General features: G+C 38.1%; 1 protein-coding gene and 1 non-coding gene across 5 annotated transcripts in view; one reads left to right on the forward strand and one right to left on the reverse strand.

Moving 5' to 3' along the window:
* KLF8 (KLF transcription factor 8) overlaps positions 1-24,269 on the forward strand; it is a 353,812-nt gene that overhangs the window by 82,421 nt on the left and 247,122 nt on the right. The window lies entirely within an intron of this gene.
* On the reverse strand, positions 569-641 carry TRNAE-UUC (transfer RNA glutamic acid (anticodon UUC)). The gene has a single exon. It is a non-coding gene; the product is annotated as a tRNA-Glu (tRNA).

Consider the following 24,269-nt stretch of genomic DNA (forward strand, 5'->3'; position numbering starts at 1 on the left):
ACAATTATTTGTTTGGAGAAGGCAATGGCAACCCACTCTACTACTCTTGCCTGGAAAATCCCATGGACAGAGGAGCCTGGTAGGCTGCAGTCCACAGGGTTGCTGAGAGTTGGACATGACTGAACGACTTCACTTCCACTTTATTTGTTAAGTCTAACAATTGTTTGGTGGAATCTTTAGGCTTTTCTATATATGAGATGTCATCTGCAAATAGAGCAATTTTATTTCTTTTCTGTTTTGGATGACTTATTACTTTCTCTTGCTTGATTGCTCTGGCTAGGACTTCTGGTACTACATTGAATAGGAGTGCTGGGAGTAAACATCCTTATCTTGTTGATCTTAGAGGAAATGCTTTCAGCCTTTCGTCATTGAGTATGATGTCATCTGTGGGCTGGTCCTATGGAGCCTTTATTATGTTGAAGTAAGTTTCTTCTATGAAACTTACTATGAAAGAGCACTGTATTTATTAAATATTTTTTCTTTATCTGTTGAGCTGATAATGTGAATTTTTCCTTTATTCTCTCTTTTTTTTTTTTTTGGCCACACTGTATGGCTTTCAGGATCTTAGTTCCTTGACCAGGGATTGAACCTGGGCCCTCAGCAGTGAAAGTGTAGAGTCCTAACTACTAGACCATCAAGGAATTAATTCCTGCTATCATTTGTTCTTTTACTATAGTGTGCCACATGATTGATTGGCATATGTGGAATCATTTTTATATCCTTGGGATAAATCCCGCTTGAACATGGTATCAGTGAAGTTGCTCAGTCGTGTCTGACTCTTTGTGATCCCATGAACTGTAGCCTACCAGGCTCCTCCATCCATGGAATTTTCCAGGCAAGAGTACTGGAGTGGATTCCCATTTCCTTCTCCAGGGGATCTTCCCGACCCAGGGATCGAACCCAGGTCTCCCGAATTGCAGGCAGACACTTTACCGTTTGAGCTACCAGGGAAGCCCCTCGAACATGGTATATGCTCTTTTAATGTGCTGTTGAATTAGTTGTCTTAGTATCTTGTTGAGAATTTTTGCATCCATATTCATTAGTGATATTGGCCTATGGCTTTCTTATAGTGTCCTTATCTGCTTTTGAGTCAGGGTAAAGCTGATTTCCTAACATGAATTTGAGAGTATCCCCTCCTCTTCAATTTTTTTTGGAGGAGTAGAGGAGGATTGGTAATTCTTCTTTAAATATTTGGTCGAATTCACCAATAAACCCACCTAGTCCTGACCTTGCCTTATTTGGGAGATTTTTTATTAATGATTCAGTTTTCTTACTTGTTATTAGTCTGTTCATATTTTCTATTTTTTCATGATTCACACTTGATAGATTATATTATTATAGGAATCTACTTCCTCTAGTTAGGATGTTCAATAAGTTGGTGCATCATTTTTTGTAGTCTTGGTATCTCTGGTACCAGTGGTAATGCCACTTCTTTCACTTGTAATTTTTAAAATTTAATTTATCTTTTTTATTTCTTGGTTAGTATAGCTAAAGATTAGTCATTTCCTTTACCTTTCCAAAGAACCAGTTCTTGCTTTTTTTAATCTTCTCTATTGTGTTATTATTCTCTCTTCCCTTTACATCTGCTCTGATCTTTATTATTTCTTTACTTCTGCTAACTTTGGGCCTAGTTTTTCTAGTCCCTTGAGGTGTAATGTTAGGCTGTTTGAGATATTTCTTTGCTCTTAAATGTGTATGTTTATAGTCATAAACTTTCTTCTTAAAACTGCCTTTGCTGCACCCCATAAGTTCTGATATGTTGTATTTCTTTTTTTATTTTTTATTTTCCTTTTGATTTCTTCTTTGATTTTTCAGGAGCGTGTCATTTAATTTCTATGTATTTGTGAATTTTCTAGCTTTCCTCCTGTTTTTTATTTCTGTTAGTATTTTTTATATGAGAGGACATATCTCCGGATTGTGGTATATTTCTGTCTGAAATACTTAAGTACTCTCTGCCTCTAAGATCTTCATTTATCCAATTGCAAAACTGGACAAAATATATACTATAACAGGAGTGGTTCAAATCTGTTCATGGACAAAGATAATGTATAGTAGAAATCCGTGATGATTTTGGAGTGTGTCTAAGTCTCTGAACTTTAGCTGTATCATCTGCAGAAAGGGAAAACTAATTTGTAATTTCTAGCATTCGGAGAAATATTAAATAAGAGCATACATATAAAGTACCCACAGTGCCTAGCACTTATTTTTTATTAAATAAATTTTAGTGACTTTTGAAACTGTTGTTACTGACTTTGGTTTTGTGAAGAACAGTACCTCAAAACACCAAAGTCAGGTAGCCTTAATTTATCTCAGGAAAACTGTTCATCTTCCTCTACTTCATCTATTCATCTTACTTTGTCCCATTATTAACCCAGCCAAAGCACAACTCAGTGTTCCCATGGCTGTAATCAACCTGCTTCTTTCAGCCTTCTCTTTTTCAGTAAATTGTGCCTCCTTTCAGTTTATCAGGCCAAAGACCTTAGAGTCATCATTATATTCTGTATTTGATAAATAGAGCACATGCTGTTAGCTATAATCTTATAAAAGAGAATCTCCTAAATCCCACCACTTTTCACCAACTCCAGCATACCAAACTGGTCTGTGCTACCACCATCTCTCCCCTAGTAGTACCCTCTATTCTTTATCTGTCCCTAAAAATGTATTCCTAATACATCAGCAAGAGTGATCCTATTATAACCAAAGGCATATCAGGTCAGTTCCATGCTCAAATCTCTCCAATGGCATCCCATCAAACTGAAAGCCAAAGTACTTACCTTGGCATACAAGAAAGTGCACGATTTTGTACCTGCTCCCTCTCTGACCCCATCTCCTATCCCCTGTCTCCATTCACTGTGTTTAAGCTATAACAACTTTGAATTTGCCATTCCTTCTGCTGGGAATCCTCTTCCCTGCAATATCCACGTGACTAACCTTCTGCTTTTTTCAGTCTTCTGTTAAAATGTTACCTCCCCAGACAGGTTTATATAAAAAAATAACACCCTCGTGAGTACCCCCATCCCTACTACCCTCTCTGATTTTATCTGACATATTCTATACTGTTTATTGTCCTTTCATTCCGACTAGTATTTAATAACCTTCATAAGGGACACTGTTCTTTACACTAACTCCCAGTACTGAATAAATGAACAACTAGCTCAGTGCCTACTATGTTACAAACACTGTATCAAGCACCAGGGCTACATACAACACATTAGCTCTAGCCTGGAGGAGTTCAAAGAAGTAATATAAATGCACAATTCCTATTATAATGCTAGGTACTATAATAATGATCTTTACCAGGTGCTGTGGTAGTTTAGAGGATGGAGCTCAAATGTGTGATGGATGGCAAGAAAGTCTTCATGAGGAAGGTAATGCTAGACGTAGAATTTGAGCTGAATCTGAAGGATGAATATTCAACAAGCGAAAGAGGAGTAAAAGGTGGTGATAGGAGGGAAATGTTGAGAAGACATTCTAACTAAAGAAAAAAGCAAGTAAAATGACATCAGATCAGATCAGGTCAGTCGCTCAGTCGTGTCCGACTCTTTGCGACCCCATGAATTGCAGCACGCCAGGCCTCCCTGTCTATCACCAACTCCCGGAGTTCACTGAGACTCACGTCCATCGAGTCAGTGATGCCATCCAGCCATCTCATCCTCTGTCGTCCCCTTCTCCTCCTGCCCCCATTCCCTCCCAGCATCAGAGTCTTTTCCAATGAGTCAACTCTTCGCATGAGGTAGCCAAAGTACTGGAGTTTCAGCTTTAGCATCATTCCTTCCAAAGAAATCCCAGGGCTGATCTCCTTCAGAATGGACTGGTTGGATCTCCTTGCCGTGCAAGGGACTCTCAAGAGTCTTATCCAACACCACAGTTCAAAAGCATCAATTCTTCAGCGCTCAGCCTTCTTCACAGTCCACCTCTCATATCCATACATGACTACTGGAAAAACCATAGCCTTGACTAGACGAACCTTTGTTGGCCAAGTAATGTCTCTGCTTTTGAATATGCTATCTAGGTTGGTCATAACCTTCCTTCCAAGGAGTAAGCATCTTTTAATTTCATGGCTGCAGTCACCATCTGTAGTGATTTTGGAGCCCAGAAAAATAAAGTCTGACACTGTTTCCACTGTTTCCCCATCTATTTCCCATGAAGTGATGGGACTGGATGCCATGATCTTTGTTTTCTGAATATTGAGCTTTAAGCCAACTTTTTCACTCTCCACTTTCACTTTCATCAAGAGACTTTTTATTTCCTCTTCACTTTCTGCCATAAGGGTGGTGTCATCTGCATATCTGAGGTTATTGATATTTCTCCCGGCAATCTTGATTCCAGTTTATGTTTCTTCCAGTCCAGCGTTTCTCATGATGTACTCTGCATATAAGTTAAATAAACAGGGTGACAATATACAGCCTTGACATACTCCTTTTCCTATTTGGAACCAGTCTGTTGTTCTATGTCCAGTTCTAACTGTTGCTTCCTGACCTGCATACAAATTTCTCAAGAGGCAGATCAGGTGGTCTGGTATTCCTATCTCTTTCAGAATTTTCCACAGTTTATTGTGATCCACACAGAGATGTGAAATATAGCAGCAGCTATGTATAAAGAGAATGAATAAATTTTTCTTGAAACTAGGGTATTGTGCATACATGGTATGGAAGGGGGATTTTTACTCATCTTTGTCAAGGGACTTGTCTTTTCTCAACCCAGTCAAAAAATAGAGTGAATAGGATGAGTATATAAAACGTGCAAAGTTCCATTCACTGAGGAAGGATCCCTGATAGATCAGAGGAGCTAGTGATGATTTTAGAAATTATTTGAATTATGTCCTTCAGACCTGGATTATGTTCCTCAGGTCAGCATATCTTCTACTTTGGGTAAGGAACAGAATAATAGAAAACATTATTGCAGTTAAACCTTAGTGCACTCTACCACAACTCTGCACATTCCAGCCTGAATCATGAATTGTCTTTGCAAAACAGGGCTGGGTTGGAAAGTGGGTTTGGAACAGGGACCCAGGGAGGAGACAACTGTTGATTGTGAAAAGGCAGCCTGAAGAGATAGGAGTAAGGAGCTCCACAACTGGGAACATTTGGAGAAAAAGCCTAAGATACCTAAAAGCAAGTTGTCATTGTTGAGAGGCATGCAAGAGGAGAACCTAACATTATAACCCCTTTCCCCAACTGCTGGCTTCTTTGGTCTCCATGGGCATTGGGAGGAGCTCCCACCTGAGCGGGTCCACTTCCTTGTTAGGTGGAGGTCTCCTCTGTTGGCCAGCATGGGCTCCAAGGGCCTGAGCACTGCCCATCCCAAAACCCCCTTGGGAATCAGTGGTGGGCACCCCTGCCTTGACAAGAGCCCTCCAATGCTGGTGAGGGCTGAGTGCTAAAGCTCAGGGTTGAGAGAATGGATCCTGGGAGAGAAACACTGTTGGTTGGGTGGATACAGCAGAGGGGACTGGAGTGAGGAGATTTGCATCTGGGAATGCCCCCTAGAGAAAGCATGGTCTGCCTGAAAAGCGAGGCATCATTACTAAGAGGTGCACAGGGAGTACGGCCATCATCTTCCCATACTCCAGCTTCTGCTTCCTCGACAGAGGGAGTGTGCCACAGTCTGTTCCAACTTCTTGTTGGTCCTGCTGCCACAGACAACTTACAGACAATCCAATTGTGGCCACAGTACCAGTGCCCCAATATAAATAAATAAATGGTGCCTCAAACATCTATTCATTCCCTCTCATCTGGGCAGGGAACAGATGCTTGAGAGTGAGGCACACAAAGGGGTTGGGTCAAAACCAAACCTGAGCCCCAGGAGCAGTGCAACTAAGGAAGAGGAACAGATATCTTTCTGTGCAGCTGCTCAAGCTGTGGACTCAATCCCCATGTAAGCTGGATAAATCCTGCGTCTCTGGAACACATGAATAGGCGACAACTGTTTCAACAATTGAGACCTGTTTAGCCTTCACAGCGCTGGACACAGAGGGCAAGTACATGTGAGAATTGGGCAAGGTCAGAGTCTGAGCTGGCTCCACAGTGTCCACAGCAGATACAGAGAACTATCTAGAGGTATTTGAAAGCCTACTTAGGATGTGGGGTTTGGCTCTGGCTCACTGTGGGAGCAAGAACATTGACAGAAGAGGCTCCAGGGAAATATTACTACCTTTCTTTTTGTGTGTGTGTTTCATTTTACTCATTGCTTTTGTTATTGCTTTTATTGGTTTTTATCTTTTATTTTTACTTTATATATGTATATATTATATATAATTTTTACTTTAACTTTTTGTTGCACTGTGTTTTATATTCTTCTTGTTGCTTTGTGGCTTTTTTCCCTGCTTTTGTCCTTTGTTATTTTATTTTGTTTTCATTGTTTTTCTGTATCTACTTTATGTTTGTTTTTTTTTTTTTTTTCACTCTTTTTATTGTTTGTTTGCTTTGTTTTTATTTTCATTCTTCGTTAGTTTAGTCCTTATTAACTATTCTCAGAATTATTTTGTTATTGTTTTGTCTGTTTTTTTCCTATTTTATGTGTGTGTGTTTGTTGTTACTTTTTTTATCTGCTGTTGTTTTTGGTATGTCTTGGGTTCTGTTTTCTTTTTTTATTTTAAATTTTTCTGTTATTTCTTTCCTTTTCTTCCTTTTTTATCAGTCTGCACTCTGTTGGCTCTAGGGTCTTGCATTGTTGGCTGTAGGCTCTGCTGAAGAGTTGAACCTGGGCCTCCAGGTTGGGAGCATAGAGTCCAAGATGTTGGAGCACCAGAGAATTTCTGGGTCCAGGGAATATTAATAGGCATGCATGTTCATGGAGGTACCCATATCAAAAGACCCAGCCCAGTGCAACTTCCAGCAGGCTTCAGTGCTAGAAATGTCATGCCAGTCAAGAGAATAACACAAATCTACCCATCAGTAAACGGGTTGCCTGAAATCATACTTAGCTCACAGATATCCCAAGACACCCCACCTGATGAGGCCTTGACCTACAGAGTGTAAACATTCAAATCTACTCACCAGAGTGCAGGCACAAGGCCCTTCCACCAAGAAGTCTACATATGCCATCCTCACTTACCAGGGGGCAGACAGCAGAGGCAAGAGGAAATACAAGTCTGCAGCCTGTGAGAACAAAGACCCTAAACACAGTAGGTTAGACGAAATGAGACGACATAAAAATATGGTGCAGATGAAGGAGCAAGCTAAAAAACCCCCAAGACCAAATACATAAAGAGGAAATAGGCAATCTACCTTAAAAAAATTCAGAGAAATCATAGTACACATGCTCCAAGATCTTGGAAATAGAATGGAGGCATGGATCAAGAAGATTCAAGAAATATTTAACAAGGACCTAGAAGAACTAAAGAATGAACAATCAGTAATGAACAACATGATTAACTGAAATAAAAAAATGCTAGATGGAATCAACAGCTAAATAACTGAGGCAAAAAAAAAAAAGAAAAGATGAGCTGAAATACAGAATGGTGGAAATAAATGTTGAGGAGCAGAATAAAGAAAAAGAATGAAAAGAATTGAGGACAGTTGCAGAGAAATCTGGGACACTAAATGTACCAAATTGGAATTATAGGGGTCCAAGAAGAAGAAGAGAAAGAGAAAGGGCATAAGAAAATATTTCAAGAGATTATAGTTGAAAATTTCCCTAACATGGCAAAGCACATAGACATCAGAAGGGGACAGAAAGAGTGCTCCCTTGCTAGTTTATAGCAAGGAGTTATATACCTATTAGCAAACTGCTAATTAGAGAAAGGAAATGCTCCAAAACTGAGAGAGTTACACCAGGCCCCTCACCCACAACAAGCATTTTGAGATAGCATTGCCACAAGGTGAGTCATCCCCAGGCCATAAAACAATTGATATGAATCTTGAAGAAAGGCAGATTTCCAAGCAAATATATAGATTCATTAACATAGCTTAAAAGAGCATTTCCAAGAATAAAACATACTGGTTTGTTGAACCATTATCAGTTCCCAGGTCTCAGTCTGACTTGAAGAAAGGCAGATTGTAAGGCAAATACACAGTTCATTAATATAGCTTAAGAAAAACATTTCCATAAGAAAAATGCATTGGTTAGCTCAAGGTTTGAGAAAAGTTAAGTTCAGGTGGAACCAGAATTTTAAAAGAAACCTTTTAATTTTGTATAGAGAAGGGGGAAAAAAAGTCTGACATTTGTAGTTTGTTTCCTTCTGCCACTTACAAGAGAGGGAAAAAACGTCTGAAAATTACAGTCCATTTCCTCCACTTGGGGACCCCTGGGCTTCCTGCCTGTTACCCTCTCAGTGAAAGTGAAAGTGAAGTCACTCAGTCTTTTCTGACTCTTTGCGACTCCATGGACTGTAGCCCACCAGGCTTCTCCATCCATGGGGTTTTCCAGACAAGAGTACTGGAGTGGGTTGCCATTACCCTCTCAGTAGCTAACCAGTAAGCTACAAAATAAACAAGAGATCACTGAAGAAGTTAAAGAGAAAAGTTTAAAAATACCAGAAACAAGTGATAGTGAAAACATAATGACCCAAAATTTATGGGATGAAGCAAAAGCATTTATAAGAGGGAAATGTATAGCAATGCAACCCTTACTAAAGAAACAAGAAAAATATCCAACAAACACCTACTCTTATATTGAAGCAACTAGGGAAACAACAATAAACAAAACCCAAAGTTATTAGAAGAAAAGAAATTATAAAGATAAGAGCAGAAATAAATAAAAACAATTGAAAAATTCAATGAAACTAAAAGCTAGCTCTTTGAGAAAATTAAAAAAAAATTGATAAATCTTTAGCCAGACTCATCAAAAAATACAGGAGAGGGCTGAAATCAATAAAATTAGAAATAAAAAAGTAGAAGATAAAACTTGCACCACAGAAATACAAAGGATCATAAGAGACTACATTCAAGGCATTTTATATGCCAATAAAATGGAAAACCTGGAAAAAATGGACAACTTGTAAGACAAACACAACCTTTCATGACTGAACCAGAAGAAATAGAAAATATGAACAGAACAATCATAACTAATGAAATTGAAATGTGGTTAAAAATCTCCCCAAAATACAGAAGTCCAGGACCAGATGGCTTCACTGGTGAATTCTATCAAACCTTCAGAGAAAAGCTAACACCTATCCATCTTAAACTCTGGCAAAATATTGCAGATGATGGAATACACCCAAATTCATTGTACAAGGCCACCATCACCCTGATATCAAAATCAGACAAAGATATCACACACAAAAAAGAAAATTACAGGCCAGTAGTACTGGTGAACATAGACAAAAATTCTCAACAAAATACTAGCAACCTGAATCCAACAACACACTAAAAGGATCATACATCATGATCAAGTGGGATTTATCCCAGGGATGCAAAGATTCTTCAATATACACAAATCAATCAATGTGATACAACATAAAAACAGATTGAAGAATAAAAACAAAATTAAATAAAAAATAGCACAAACAAATGGAGATATATATTATCTTCTTGGATTGGAAGAATCAATATTGTGAAAATGACTATACTCACCCAAGCAATGTACAGACTCAGTTCAATCCCTATCAAATTACCAATGGCATTATTTTTTTACAGAACTAGAACGAAAAAAGAAATTTATAGTTCATGGAAACACAAAAGACTCTGAATAGCAAAAGCAATCTTGAGATAGAAATGTGGAGCTGGAGGAATCAGACTTATTGACTTCAGACTATACTACAAAGCTATAGTAATCAAGACAGTATGATACTGTCACAAAAACATAAATGTAGATCAAAGTAATAGGATACAAAGCCCCAAGATTAAACTCATGCACCCATGATCACTTAAAATATGACAAGGAGGCCAGAATATAGAATAGAGCAAATACAGCCTCTTTAATAAGTGGTGCTTGGAAAACTGGAAAACTTGACAGCTACATGTGGCACTGGTGTTAAAGAACTTACCTGCTAGTTCAGGAGACATAGGAGACATGGGTCCCTGAGTTGGGAAGATCTGGAGAAAAAAAAAAATGCCAACCCACTCCAGTATTCTTTCCTGGGAAATCTCATGGACAGAGGACCTTGGTGGGCTACAGTACACAGGATCACAAAAAGGTGAGCATGACTGAAGTGACTTAGCATGCATGCACTCACATGTAAGATAATGAATTTAGAACACTTCCTAATACCATGTAAACACACACACAAAAACTCAAAATGGGTTAAAGACATATATGCAAGGTGAGACACTATCAAACTCTTACAGAAAAGCATAGGCAGAACACAGTTTGATATAAATCAAAGCATGATCTTTTTTGTCTCCCTCCTAGATTAATAAAAATAAAAACAAAAATAAACATATAGGACCCGATTAAGTATAAACACTTTTGCACAGCAAAGGAAACCATAAATAAGAAGAAAAAACAACCCTCCAAATGGGAGAAACATTTGCCAACAAATCAAATGACAAAGGATTAATCTCTAAAATATACAAACAGCTCATGCAGCTCAATATATAAAAATTTTAAACACATGAAAGACTTACATAGACATTTCTCTGAGGAAGATGTACAGATGGGCAACAAACATGAAAAGATACTCAACATCACTAATAGAGAAATGCTGGTCAGAATGGTCATCATCAAAAAAATCTACAAACAATAACTGGTTGAGACTGTATGGAGAAAAAGGAACCCTCTTAAACTGTTGGTGGGAATTTAAATTGATAAAGCCACTAGGGAAAACAGTGTGAAGTTTCCTTAAAAAACTAAAAATAGTACTATCATATAACCCTGCAATATCACTACTGGGTATATACCTAGAGAAAACCATTATTCAAAACAACATATGCACCCCAATGTTCATAAAAGCACTACTTACAATAGCCAGGGCATGGAAGCAATCTAAATGTTCTTCAACAGAGGAATGGGTAAAGAACATGTGTCACAATGTTGGTGGGGATGTTAATTGACACAGCCATTATGGATAAGAGTATAGATTCCTTAAAAAACTAGGAATACAACTACCATATGACCCAGAAATCCCAATACTGGACATACACCCTGAGAAAACAGTAATTCAAAAAGGCATGTGTACCCCGATGTTCATAGCAGCACTATTTACAATAGCCAGGACATGGAAGCAAACCTAGATGTCCATTGACAAATGAATGGATAAAGAAGTTGTAGTACATAATACACAATGGAATATTACTCAGCCATAAAGGGAATGAATGTGAGTCAGTTGAACTGAGGTCGATGAACCTAGAACCTGTTACACAGAGTGAAGTATACCAGAAAGAGACAACTAAATTTCATATATTAATATATACATCTAGGAGTCAGACACAACTGAGCGACTTCACTTTCACTTTTCACTTTCATGCATTGGAGAAAGAAATGGCAACCCACTCCAGTGTTCTTGCCTGGAGAATCCCAGGGACGGGGGAGCCTGGTGGGCTGCTGTCTCTGGGGTCGCACAGAGTCGGACATGACTGAAGCGACTTAGCAGCAGCAGCAATGCATACATATGGACCTAGAAAAACTGTAATGATGAACCTGTTTTCAGGGCAGGAATAGAGACACAGATATATAAATAATAGACTTGTGGACACCGTAGGGGAATGAGAGGGTGGGAAGAAATGAGAGAGTAGCATTGACATATATACACTACCATGTATAAAGTAGATAGCTAGTGGGAAGCTGCTGTATAACACAGGGAGCTCACCTTGGCACTCTGTGACAACCTAGAGAGGTGGGATGGGGGTGGGAGAGAGGCTTAAGAAAGAGAGGATATATGGATAATTATGGATTATTCTCCTTATATAGCAGAAATCACATTGTAAATCAATTATTCTCCAAATAGAAAAAACTCATGTCACATATATTGAATGGAATATTACTCAACCATAAAATGGAACGAAGTTTGGTCATTTGTAGAGACATGGATGGACATAGAGATTGTCATATAGAGTAAGTCAGAAAGAGTAAAATAAATATCATATGCTAATAAATATCATATATTCCTGCATATATGTGGAATCCAGAAAAATAGTATAGATGACCTTATTTGTGAAGCAAAACTAGAAACACAGATGTAGAGAACAAATGTATGGATAACAAGGGAAAGGGGTGGGGTGGGAGAAATTGGGAGATTGGGATTGACATGTATACACTATTGATACTATGCATAAAATAGACAACTGAGGGGAACATACTGTATAGCACAGGGAGCTCTACTTTGCTAAATGAGACATTGTGGTATCCTAAATGAGAGGGAAATCCAAAATGAGGGAATCCATATATGTGTGTGCCTGAACTGTGCAGTAGAAGCTAACACAATTTTGTAAGCAACAATAAAAATGATATATATATAAAAAAATAGTGCAGTTCACTAGATATGGGTAAAGTTTTCAGGACATCCTTTCTCCACAGCTTTTGCAAGGAAATTATTATTTATTTCCTGACTACCCTTGCTTGCCCCCAAGAGACTGTTTGTCACCTGAATCTCAACCCCAGTAGATGAAAGAAGAAAATGCAGTATTTCCATATTTGACATAATATAAAGTGGTTTATCTTTAAATCAGTGGCTTAGCATTTATCTGTTTGTTTATTTCACAGCCAGTTCCAAAGTCTTTGCACCTATCTACAAGCCAAAATTATAACCACTGGTAATATATACCAAATAGGATCAAAATTAGGCTTGTTGTATTACTCATTTAGTTTAGGTTTTGTTAGAACAAGTCAGATCAGATGAACAAAGCAAAGTAAAACCTATATCCACTGTGTAGCTGCTATGGAATACAGCTGAGACAAAATTAGATAGTGTCATATTGTGAAGTGTTGTGAACTTCTCAAACACCCTTTATTGAACAAATATGAATTGAGTGACAGTTGTATGCAAGGCAGTGTATGAGGAAGAAGAGAAATAAATTACTAGTTGTATGGGTTTTAAAAATCTTCTTATGCTAGATCACTCTTTGGAGTAGGTTAAATGGACTGCCACTGGTAGAGCTGGACAGTAAAAATGATTCTTTCCTATGTTGCTTAAGTCTAATTAGTTGTAAAATCAAAATGTGTCTTTTAAAATCTCTGTCATATTTGTCCTTTCCAGTTCCTCTAGGTTCTTATGCCTGAACTAGGACAATTATTATAAGACTAGTTTCTCTGCCTCAAGTTTGAGCAGATTCCACACACATCTGAGGGGTCTCTTAGTAATGTCATTTCCTGATGTTCAGTTCAGTTAGTTCAGTCGCTCAGTCGTGTCTGACTCTTTGTGACCCCATGAACTGCAGCACACCAGGCCTCCCTGTCCATCACCAACTCCCGGAGTCCACCCAAACCCATGTCCATCGAGTCGGTGATGCCATCCAACCATCTAATCCTCTGTCATCCCCTTCTCCTCCTGCCCTCAATCTTTCCCAGCATCAGGGTCTTTTCAAATGAGTCAGCTCTTCACATCAAGTGGCCAAAGTATTGGAGTTTCAGCTTCAACATCAGTCCTTCCACTGAACACCCAGGACTGATCCCGTTAGGATGGACTGATTGGATCTCCTTGCAGTCCAAGGGACTCTCAAGAGTCTTCTCCAACACCATAGTTAAAAAGCATCAATTCTTCAGTGCTCAGCTTTCTTTATGGTCCAACTCTCACATCCATACATGACCACAGGAAGAACCATAGCCTTGACTAGACAGACCTTTGTTGACAAAGTAATGTCTCTGCTTTTTAGTATGCTGTCTAGGTTGGTCATAACTTTCCTTCCAAAGAGTAAGCGTCTTTTAATTTCCTGGCTGCAATCACCATCTTCAGTGATTTTGGAGCCCAGAAAAATAAAGTCAGCCACTGTTTTCACTGTTTCCCCATCTATTTCCCATGAAGTGATGGGACTGGATGCCATGATCTTAGTTTTCTGAATGTTGAGCTTTAAGCCAACTTTTTCACTCTCCTCTTTCACTTTCATCAAGAGGTTCTTTAGTTCTTCACTTTCTGCCATAAGGGTGGTGTCATCTGCATATCTAAGGTTATTGATATTTCTCCCAGCATTCTTGATTCCAGCTTGTGCTTCTTCCAGCCCAGCATTTCTCATGATGTACTCTGCATAGAAGTTAAATAAGCAGGGTGACAATATACAGCCTTGATGTACTCCTTTTCCTATTTCCTTATGTTACTTCCATATTTTCTATTAATCATCATCATCAATCAGTTTCTGACTTCCCTAACCTTCTATAAATGGAACATTCCAATAGGAGCCTTCCTTCTGGTCTAGTTACTCTCTCCTTTCCCAGGAATGAAGTCTGTTCCTTTCTGTTTAATGAGTTGCTTTAGCTAGCACCTTTACAATAATCCAGCAGCAGAAGCTTCTGCAGATCCATGGTGGAAAAGGATTCTGAATAGCCAGGACACGGAAGCAACCTAGATGTCCATCAGCAGATGAATGGATAAGAAAGCTGTGGTACATATACACAATGGAGTATTACTCCACCATTAAAAAGAATACATTTGAATCAGTTCTAATGAGGTGGATGAAACTGGAGCCTATTATACAGAGTGAAGTAAGCCAGAAAGAAAAACACCAATACAGTATACTAACGCATATATATGGAATTTAGAATGATGGTAACGATAGACACAGATGTATAGAACAGTCTTTTGGACTCTGTGGGAGAGGGAGAGCATGGGATGATTTGGGAGAATGGCATTGAAACATGTATAATATCATATATGAAATGAATCGCCAGTCCAGGTTCGATGCATGATACAGGATGCTTGGGGCTGGTGCGCTGGGATGACCCAGAAGGATGGTACGGGGAGGGAGGTGGGAGGGGGGTTCAGGATGGGGAACATGTGATTACCTGTGGCGGATTCATGTTGATGTATGGCAAAACCAATACAATATTGTAAAGTAATTAGCCTCCAATTAAAATAAATACATTTATAAAAAAAAAATCCACATGTAAGTGGACTTGAGAAAGTCAAACACGTGTTGTTCAAGGGTCAACTCTAGTTACCTGACTCATATTTATTGTGGACATTAAATGAGTGGTATAAATAAAAATTCTTAAAACAGTTTCTGGCCCACAGTAATGCTCAATAAGTGATGTGATGATGATGATGATGATATGGACATGTTTGTTACTCTGTCTTTGCACATTTGTAGGCTAGATTGCTGGACCTAACATTCCTGGATAAAATGCTGTTCAAATTTGAAATCTTAATTAAAATGCTATACCAATTTTTATAACCACCAACTGCATAAAATTACCTGATTCTTTATACTCTTGCCGATTCAGAGTATTTTTAAAACTTTCCAATCTGATAGATTAAAAACCTCTCATTACTCTTTAATTTGTGTTTGCATGACAATTAATTTAGATTAAGCTACAAGCTATCTATATTTTTCTGTGAATTACCTATTTGCATTTCCCCCTTTGTGTGTGTGTGTGGAGGTGGAGGGTTGATTATGCTGTATTAGGTAAGAATTTAACTTTGTTGTTCCCAAACAGATCAAGTGGCATTTATTAAAGAATCCATTTTTTTAAATTTAATTTTAAATGCCACCACATTTATCAGGTACTAAATATCCATATGTGTGTGTGTGTGTGTGTGTGTATATATATATATATATATATATATATAAAAATATGTGTGTATTTTAAAGCTCTATTATTTTTGTTAATTTTTTGTGTATCACAGTTTTTACTTTTGCAAATTTATGATATCAATTGTGACATCTGGTAGAATAAAACTATTCATACATATATTGAAATTGCATCTATTACATTAATTCCTCTTAACTAGTGGGAAATTGATGCAACATAAATGCCTACTTATAGTTTGAAGATAATATCAAGCTCCAGTTCACACTTAATAAATATTATGTGATGATGCCTTCACTATTAACTAATGATAGTGCAAATAACAAAAAAAGGTCTCATCTGAAACCTTTCCTTCATGCTGCATATGTAAGCAAAATGTCCATGGCAAAAAATCTTAACCTCTCATGAACCTTATATTTTCAGCTAAAATTGATTGTTTATTCTGCCTTGAACACATTGGGCAAGTCAGCACTTCTGTGTTCTTGCTTCACGCTACATCTAAACTGTCCCTCCTCTTTATTTTCCAGGCAAGCTTGTGTTTATCCTTCAAAGCTCACTTCATTTTATGCCTTGTGTTGTACCTTCTTTAGTAGGCACATAATTTTTGATGATACCTATAAAATTAATCATTAAACTATTCTTTTGTTTATCATGTGTATCTATAGGATTTTACCCCCACCACTCCCCTGAAAATGTTCTTGTCAAGACCACCAATAACCTCCAAATTATTAAATCCAATAGTAAATTCTCAGTCCTCATGTTACTCAAAATTATCTGCAGGAAATGATAGCTTTAACCATACCTCCTGTAAACACTTTCCTTCATATGACTTCCAGGTTTCTATGCTGTCCTGGTTATCCTCCTAGCATTTTGGTGTCTCCTTTTTGGAATCTTCCTTATCTTACCCAACTTTAAATTTTGGAGTGCTCCAAGGCTCAGACTTCAGAAGTCTATATACACTCAGCATTTAGGTACTTTCAGCCAGTTCCATGACTTCACATCCGATCCATATGCCAATGATTCCTAAATTTTGTACCCAGCTAAAACCATGCCTCAGCTAAAACCTGAAATCATAACTCGTATGTAACAATCTACTTCATATCTTTACTTGGATATGTTAGGCATCTCAAATTTAATACATCCAAAACTTAACTCTCATTCTCTCATCACTAAACCTGCTTAGTCTGAAGTCTTTGTCTATGTCAGGTAATGATAATAATATCTTTTAATTTGCTGAAGCCCTGAAACTTGAAGTAATCTGCTGGAGGTCTCTCTAGTACTTTATATCCTATCAACAAAAGACCACATTTTTGCCTTCAGATTCTAATCTCAATATTTTTATCACTGTTTCCTTGGTACAAGTTAACATCATCTCACCTGGATTAAAGCACTAGCTGACTTAGTGGTCTCTTTGCTAACCACTGATCTAAAGTGATCCTTTTAAAAACATGTGTCAGGTATTGTTTCTTCTCTCCTCAAAACTCTCTAATGGTTTTCCATATCAGGAAGTGTAAAAATCAAAGGTTTTACCATGGTCTCCAAGGTCTTATGCATTTGGGCCCTCTGCTAACTTTCTGACCTCATCTCCTGCCATTCATCCCTTTGCTGTCTACACTGTAGCCACACTGCCCCCTTCACTGTTCCTAGAATGTGCCAGACATATGCTCACTTCAGGGAACTTGCATTGACTGTTCCCTTTGCTTAAAACATTATCCCCCAGATCTCCCTATACCTTATCTCTTACTTGCCTCTGCTGAAATGTGACTTTTTTTTAAAATTTATAATTGGAGGATAATTGCTTTACAATGTTGTGTTGGTTTTTGCTGAACAATGATGCAAATCAGAATTAAGTACAAATATATCCACTCCCTCATAAGCCTCCCTCCCACTCCCCATCCCACTCCTCTAGGTCATCATAGAGCATTAGGCTCAACTCTGTGTTACATAGTGGTTTCCTGCTAGTATCTGTTTTACACATGGTAGTGTATATATGTCAATGCTACTCTCAATTCATCCCACACTCTCCTTCCCTTCCTGTGGCCACAAGTCGGTTCTCTATGTCTGAGTCTCTAATCCTGCCCTGCATATAGGTTCATTAGTATCATTTTTATATATCCCATATATATGCATTAATATATGAAATTTCTTTTTTTGTATTTTCTTTTTTATTGGAGGATAATTGGTTTAGAGTGTTGTGGTCTCTGCCATACCTGAACAGAAATCAGTCATAATTATATATATGTGTGTATATATATGTGTGTGTGTGTGTGCGTGTATACTTGTTGGTTTCTGTCATACAACAATGCAAATTAAAATTAAGTATGAATATATCCACTCCCTTGTGAGCCTCCCTCTCCCCTCATTCCACCCTTCTAGGTCATCACAGAGTGCCAGGTTTAGCTCCCTGTGTTTTACAACAGCTTCCTGCTAGTTATTTATTTTACATATGATAGTATATATATGTCAATACTACTTTCTCAATTTGTCCTACCCTCTCCTTCCCCTGGGCTTCCCAGGTGGCTAAGTGGTAAAGTATCTGCCTGCCATTACAGGAGACACAGGAGATGTGGGTTTGATCCCTGGGTCAGGAAGATCCTCTAGAGGAAGAAATGACAAACCCATTCCAGTATTCTTGCCTGGGAAATCTCATGGACAGAGGAGCCTGGCGGGCTACAGTCCATGGGTTTGCAAAAGAGTCAAGGAAGACTGAATAAAACAACTCCTTCCCCTGCTGTGTCCACCAGACCATTCTCTATGTCTGTGTTTCCATTTCTTCTCTGTAAATAGGTTCATCAGTACTGTTTTTCTAGATTCCATATATGTGTTAATATACAATATTTGTTCTTCTATTTCTGACTTACTTCACTCTGTATAACAGGCTCTAGGTTCATCTACCTCAGTTTAACAGACTCATCTTTTTTTTTTCCTTTTTATGACCATGTACTATTTCATTGTATATTTGTACCACAACTTCTTTATCCATTCATCTTTCAATCGACACCTAGGTTGCTTCCATGTCTTGTCTATTGTAAATAGTGCTATTATGAACATTGGGATACACGTGTCTTTTTGAATTATTGTTTTCTCAGGGTATATGCCCAGTAGTGGGATCACTATGTCATGCTGCTGCTGCTAAGTCGCTTTGGTCATGTCCAACTCTGTGGGACCCCGTAGATGGCAGCCCACCAGGCTCCCCAGTCCCTGGGATTCTCCAGGCAAGAACACTGGAGTGGGTTGCCATTTCCTCCTCCAATGCATGAAAGTGAAAAGTGAAAGTGAAGTCGCTCAGTCGTGTCTGACTCTTAGCGACCCCATGGACTGCAGCCCACCAGGCTCCTCCGTCCATGGGATTTTCCAGGAAAGAGGACTGGAGTGGGGCGTCATATGGTAGTTTTATTCATAATTTTTAAGGACTCTACATACTGTTCTCCATAGTAGATGTGTTAATTAACATTCCCACCAAGAATGCAAGACGGTTCTCTTTTTCCACATTCTCTCCAACATTTACTGTTTGTAGATTTTTTTGATGATGGCCGTTCTGACTGGTTTGAGGTGATACTTCATTGTAGTTTTGATCTGAATTTCTCTAATAATGAGCGATGTTGAGCATCTTTCCATGTCTTTGTTGGCCATTGGTATGTCTTCTTTGGAGAAAGAATACTGGTTAGGTTTTCCACCCATTTATTAATTGGATTGTTTGTTTTTTCTGAGTTGCATTAGCTGCTTGTATATTTTGGAGATTAATCCTTTGTCAATAACTTCATTTCTAATTTTTTCTATCATTCTGTGGGTTCTTTTTTCATTTTGTTTATAGGTTCTTTTGCTGCACAAAATCTTTTAAGTTTAATTAGGGCCAATTGTTTCTTTTTGTTTTTATTTGATTACTTTAGAAGGTGGGCCAAGAAGTATCTTGCTGTGATTTACATCAAAGAGTGTTCTGACTATGATTTCTTCTAAGAATTTTATAGTTCCTGGCCTTACATTTAGGTCTTTAATCCACTTTGAGTTTGTTTTGTGTATGGTGTTATGAAGTGTTCTAATTTCATTCATTTACATGTATCTATCCGGTTCTCCAGCAGCACTTGTTGAAGAGGCTGCCTTTTCTCCATTGTATATTCTTGCTTCCTATGAATATACATAGGAATATACATATGTTGCCTATGTGTGCATGGGTTTATCTCCGGGCCTTCTGTCTTGTTCCATTTGTCTAAATTTCTGTTTCTATTCCAGTACCATACTGTCTTGATGACTGTAGATTTGTAGTATAGTCTGAAGTCAGGAAGGTTGATTCCTCCAGCTCCGTATTTTGTTTTCAACATTGCTTTGTCTATTTGAGGTCTTTTGTATTTCCATACAAATTGTTAAATTTTTAGTTCTCAGTTCAATCAGTCAAGTCCAACTCTTTGCAACCTCATGGACTGCAGCACGCTAGGCTTCCCTGTCCATCACCAATGCCTGAAGCTTGCTCAAACTCAAGCTCATTGAGTCACTGATGCCATCCAACCATCTCATCCTCTGTTATCCCCTTCTCCTGCTGCCTTCAAACTTTCCCAGCATCAGGATCTTTTCCAGTGAGTCAGTTCTTCACATCAGGTGGCCAAAGGATTGGAGTTTCAGCTTCAGCATCAGTCCTTCCAATGAATATTCAGGACTGATTTCTTTTAGGATGGACTGGTTTGATCTCCTTGCAGTCCAAGGGGCTCTCAAGAGTCTTCTCCAACACCGCAGTTCAAAAACATCTATTCTTTGGCACTCAGCCTTCTTTATATTCCAACTCTCACATCCATACATGACCACTGGAAAAACCATAGCTTTGACTAGATGAATCTTTGTTGGCAAAGTGATGTCTCTGCTTTTTAATATACTGTCTACGTTGGTCATAGCTTTTCTTCCAAGGAGCAAGTGTCTTTTAATTTCATGATTGCAGTCACCATCCACAGTGATTTTGGAGCACAAGAAAATAAAGTCTGTTACTGTTCCCACAGTTTTCCCATCTATTTGCCATGAAGTGATGGGACCAGATGCCGTGATCTTAGTTTTCTGAATGTTGAGCTTTAAGCCAAGTTTTTCACTCTCCTCTTTCACTTTCATCTTGAAGCTCTTTAGTTCTTCTTCACTTTCTGCCAAAAGGATGGCATCATCAGCATATCTGAGGTTATTGATATTTCTCCTGGGAATCTTGATTCCAGCTTGTGTTTCATCCAGCCTGACATTTGGCATGATGTACTCTTCATATAAGTTGAATAAGCAGTGTGACCATATACAGCCTTGACGTACTCCTTTCCCAATTTGAAACCAGTCTGTTCCATGTAAGGTCTGACTGTTGCTTCTTGACCTGCATATCCTTGATTTCTCAGGAGGCAGGTGAGGTGGTCTGGTATTTCCATCTCTTTAAGAATTTTCCACAGTATGTTGTGATCCACACAGTCGTAGGCTTTGGTATAGTCAATAAAGCAGAAGTAGATGAATTTCTGGAACTCTCTTGCTTTTTCTATGATCCAACGGATGTTGACAATTTGATCTCTGATTCCTCTGCCTTTTCTAAATCCAGCTTGAATGCGTGGAATTTCACGGTTCATGTGCTGTTGAAGCCTGGCTTGGAGATTTTGAGCATTACTTTGCTAGCATGTGAGATGAGTGCAATTGTGCAGTAGTTTGAACATTCTTTGACTTTGCCTTTGCCTTTCTTTTTGATTGAAATGAAAACTGACCTTTTCCAGTCCTGTGGTCACTGTTGAGTTTTCCATTTTTTTTTTTTGTTTGTTTGTTTGAGTTCTGTGAAAAATGCTATTGGTAGTTTGATCGGGATTGCATTGAATCTATAGATTAGATTTGATAGTATATTCATTTTCACAATATTGATTTTTCCAATCCACGAACATGGTATATCTCTCCAACTGTTTGTGTCATCTTTGATTACTTTCATCAGTGTCTTATAGTTCTCTGTGTACAGGTCCTCTGTCTCTTTTGGTAGATTTATTCCTTGTTTTTTTTTTTTTTTTTTCTTGCAATGGTGAATGGGATGGTTTCCTTAACTTTTCTTTCTACTTTTCATTGTTAGTGTGTAAGAATGCAAGGGATTTTTGTGTATTAATTTTGTATCCTTTGACTTCCAAATCACTGATAAGCTCTAGTAATTTTCTGGTGGCATTTTTAGGTTTTTTATGTATAGTAACATGTCATCTACAAACAGTGAGAATTTTACTTTTTTTCCAATCTGGATTCCTTTTATTTCTTTTCTTCTCTGATTGCCATGGCTAGGACTTCCAAACTATTGAATAATAGTGGAGACAGTGGGGACCCTTATATTTATCCTTATCAGAGGAAAAACTTTCAGTTCTTCACCATTTAAGATCATGTTTGCTGTGGATTTCTCATGTATGGCCTTTACTATAATGAGGTAATTTCCTTCTCTGTCAATTTTCTGGAGAATTTTAATCATAAATGGGTATTGAATTTTATCAAAAGCTTTTTTCTGCATCTATTGAGATGATCTTATTGGTTTTGTCTTTCAATTTGTTAATATGGTATATCACATTGATTGATTTGCATATACTGAAAAATAATTATATCTCTGGGATAAATGCCACCTGAGCATAGTGTATAATCTTTTTAATGTGTTCTTGAATTCTGTTTGCAAGAATTTTGTTGAGGATTTTTGCACCTGTGTTCATCAGTGATATTGGCCTATGAACTTCTTTTTTGTGTGATATTTTTGTCTGGTTTTGATATAGGTTGATGGTAGTTTAATAGAATGAGTTTGGAAGTTTTCCTCCCTCTGCAATTTTTTGAGCAGTTTAAGCTGGGTAGGCATTAGATCTTCTCTGAACTTTTCATAGAAATTGCCTTTGAAGCCATCTGGCCCTGGGCTTTTGTTGGTTGGAAGGTTTTTGATCAAAGTTTCAGTTCATGTGATTTGTCTGTTCATATTTTCAATTTTTTCTTGGTTCAGTCTTGGGAGGTTGTATTTTTCTAGATATTTGTACATTTCTTTTATTGGCATGTAAGTGCTTGTAATAATCTCTTATGACCCTTTTATTTCTTTCTTAAGATAACTTTATTTATTTTTGGCTTTGCTGGTTTGTGCAAGCTTTTCTGTAGTTGAGATGAGCAAGGGCAAGTTTATTTGCAGTGTTTGAGCTTCTCATTGTGCTGGCTTCTCTTATTGTGGAACACTGGCTCGAGGGCACATGGGCTTCAGTAGTTCAGTGGTTTCAGTAGTTGTGTTTCCCAGCTGTAGAGCACAGGCTCAATAGTTCTTGTAAATAGGCTTAGTTGCTCCATGGCACGTGGGATTTTCTTGGATGAAGGACTGAACCTGTTTCTTCTGCATTCGCAGGCAGAGTCTTTACCATTGAGCCACCAGAGAAGCCCTGATCGTTTTTTTTTTTTTTTCTTTTTCCTGCATTGTGCACTGTAACTTGTTTTCAATGTCTAATTTTATGGATTTGAATCTTCTCCTTTATTTTTTTTTTTGATGAATCTAGCCACTGGTTTGTCAATTTTGTTTATCTTCTCAAAAAAGCAGCTTTTCATTTTCTTGACCTTTCCTTTTATTCATTTCTATTTTATTTCTGTTCTGATCTTTATGAGTTATTTCCCTCTACTAAATTTTTTTTTAAATCTTCTTTTTCTATTTGTTTTAGGTGTAAGTTTAGGTTGTTTATTTGATGGTTTCCTTGTTTCTAGATGTAGGCTTTTATTGCTATAAACTTACCTCTTAGCAGTGCTTTTGCTGCATTCTATAGGTTTTGGGTTGTCATGTTTTCTTTGTCATTTGTTTCTAGGCATTTTTAAAAATTTCCTCTTTGATTTCTTCAGTGTTGTTGTTCAGTTGCTCAGTCATGTACAACTCTTTGTGACCCCAAAGACTGTGGCACAACAGGGTTCCCTGTTCCTCATTATCTCTTGGAGTCTTCTCAAACTCATGTCCATTGAGTTGATGATGCCATCAAACCATCCCATCCTCTGTCACCCACTTCTCCTCCTGCCTTCAATCTTTCCCAGCATCAGGGTCTTCTAATGAGTCAGCTCTTCATATCAGGCGGTCATAATATTAGAGCTTCAGCATCAGTCCTTCCAATGAATATTCAGGGTTGATAGGATTGATTGGTTTGATCTTGCTGTCCAAGGACTTGCAAGAGTCTTCTCCAACATCACATTTAGAATTTTTTTTTTTTAATTTCAATTATTGTGTTGTTCATTGCTGATGGTCTGTTCTTTAGTTCTTTTTGGTCATTGTTAAACATTTATGTATCTTCTTGATCAATGCCTCCATTTTATTTATCTGTGCCTCCATTCTGTTTCTAAGATTTTGAATCAGCTTTACTATCATTACCTTGAATTGTTTTTCAGGTTGACTGCCTATTTTGTCTTTGTTTGTTTGGTCTTGTGAGTTGTCACCTTACTCCTTCATTAGCTGCATGGTTCTCTGTCTTCTTATTTTGTTTAACTTACTCTGCTTGGGGTCTCCTTTCCACAGGCTGCAGGGTCATAATTCATCTTACTTGCAGAGTTTGCTCCCAGTGTGTAGGTTTGGACCAGTGCCTTGTGTAAGCTTTCTGGTGGAGGGGGTCTGGTATCTGTGTTCTTGTGGGTGCAGCTGTATTTTGTCTCTGATGGGCAGTACCATGTCCAGTGGTTTTGGTGTGCCTTTGAGCTAAGTATGGCTTTAGACAACCTGTCTTCTAATGGGTGGGGATGTGTTCCTG

Source organism: Bos mutus, chromosome X (genome assembly GCF_027580195.1).
Source record: "Bos mutus isolate GX-2022 chromosome X, NWIPB_WYAK_1.1, whole genome shotgun sequence".
Taxonomy (NCBI): domain Eukaryota; kingdom Metazoa; phylum Chordata; class Mammalia; order Artiodactyla; family Bovidae; genus Bos; species Bos mutus.